Consider the following 2,046-nt stretch of genomic DNA (forward strand, 5'->3'; position numbering starts at 1 on the left):
TTGTTCTCGCTTACGGCAGTTCCTCTGAACATGTCCCCTCTCGCAGTAAATAAGATCCCCAAAATGGATTGTATTTCTTCCCAGGTATAAGTATTGGGGCCTAGGAATTGGTCTAGTTTTTTCAGCTACTCCAAGGGGATCATCTAATAGGGTCCCCATTTCATTTCATAGTCTTCAAAACATCCAAAAACAGGCCCAAAAAAAATGTGGTTTTAAAGGTTCCTTCGGCCATTCAATCCTACAATATTGAACCAATTTTAATGTACTTTTTCCTTTTCTGGGGCCCCTTCCATTCCAATTCCTAATCATTATTTCTGTCTGGTAATTTGCTCCCTTTGTCTGACCCATCTAGGAATTTTACTGTGGCAATTCCTACAGCCCTCGGTTACCGGTAAGAGTGTCTCACAGGGGGTTTAGGGCCTATTACAGAATCTTAGTGGTTGGAAGGAACCTCCGAGATCATCAAGTCCAACCACAAAAAAAAAAACCAAAAAAACAAAAAAAAACCACAAAAAACCCAAACCAAAACAAAACAAAAAACCAAAACAAAAACAAGGAAAAAACAACAAAAACAAAAACAAAACAACAAAACAAAAACAAAAACAAAAAAAAACCAACAAAAACCAACACAAACACCACAAAAACAACAAACCCAAAACCACCACCCACCAACTAAACCCCACACCCACAACCCCACACACTACACCCCACCACAAACCAACAATCTCGGGCACTAGAGCATGCCCTGAAGTGCCACGTCTACACGGTTCTTAAATCCCTCCAGGGATGGTGACTCCACCACCTCCCTGGGCAGGCTGTTCCAGTGCCTAACCCCTCTCTCAGTGAAGTAATTCTTCCTAACATCCAATCTAAACCTCCCCTGCCCCAACTTCAGACCATTTCCTCTGCTCCTGTCATTATTCCTTTGGGAGAAGAGGCCAACCCCCCCGCCTCTCTACATTCTCCTTTCAGGTAGTTGTAGAGGGCAATGAGGTCTCCCCTCAGCCTCCTCTTCTCCAAACTAAACATGCCCAGTTCCCTCAGTCTCTCCTCATAGGACTCGTTCTCCAGACCCCTCACCAGCTTGGTGGCTCTCCTCTGGACACACTCCAGCACTTCAATGTCTTTCCTGTGGTGAGGGGCCCAAAACTGAACACAGTACTCGAGGTGAGGCCTCACCAAAGCTGAGTACAGAGGCACGATGACTTCCCTACTCCTGCTGGCCACACTATTCCTGATACAGGCCAGGATGCCATTGACCTTCTTGGCCACCTGGGCACACTGCTGCCTCACGTTCAGCCAGATGTCCACCAACACCCCCCAGGGCCTTTTCTGCTGGGCAGCTTTCCAGCCACTCTTCCCCAAGCCTGTAGCGTTGCCCGGGGTTGTTGTGACCAAAATGCAGGACCTGGCACTTGGCCTTATTAAACCTCATCCCATTGGCCCTGGCCCAATGATCCAACCTGTCCAGATCCCTCTGTAGGGCCTTCCAATCCTCGAGCAGATCAACACTCCCACCTAGTTTGGTGTCACCCGCAAACTTGCTGAGGGTGCACTCAATCCCCTCATCCAGATCATCAATAAAGTGAGATTAAGTGAGATCCATCCTAACTCTTAAAAGTTAAACTCTTAAATAGTTATTTATCTTAACTCTTAAGAAGTTATTCAGCATGTTATTCCATCATTCCGCAGTACACAAGACTCTCTTGCTTTTAAAACAGTAATATTGCCACTTACAACTTGAAAATACTATTTTTTTATAGTAGCCAGTGCGCCAAAACTGCAAAGAAACACCCATTTTTTATTTTATCTCCCCAGCAAAACTGACCCATTAACGGCACGCCACTGTACAGCCTTCCGACCCTCAAGCACCCACCCACGAATCCTACAGGAATCATTTCGGTCCTTCATCAGCCAAGTCCCTCGCGGGAGATCCGAACCGCGGTTAGAATCACAGAATCCCAGAATCGTAGTGGTTGGAAGGGACCTCTGAGATCATCAAGTCCAACCACAAAAAAAAAAAAAAAAAAAAAAAAAAAAAACAAA

This window comes from Calidris pugnax, unplaced genomic scaffold (assembly GCF_001431845.1).
Source record: "Calidris pugnax isolate Ruff unplaced genomic scaffold, ASM143184v1 scaffold79, whole genome shotgun sequence".
Taxonomy (NCBI): domain Eukaryota; kingdom Metazoa; phylum Chordata; class Aves; order Charadriiformes; family Scolopacidae; genus Calidris; species Calidris pugnax.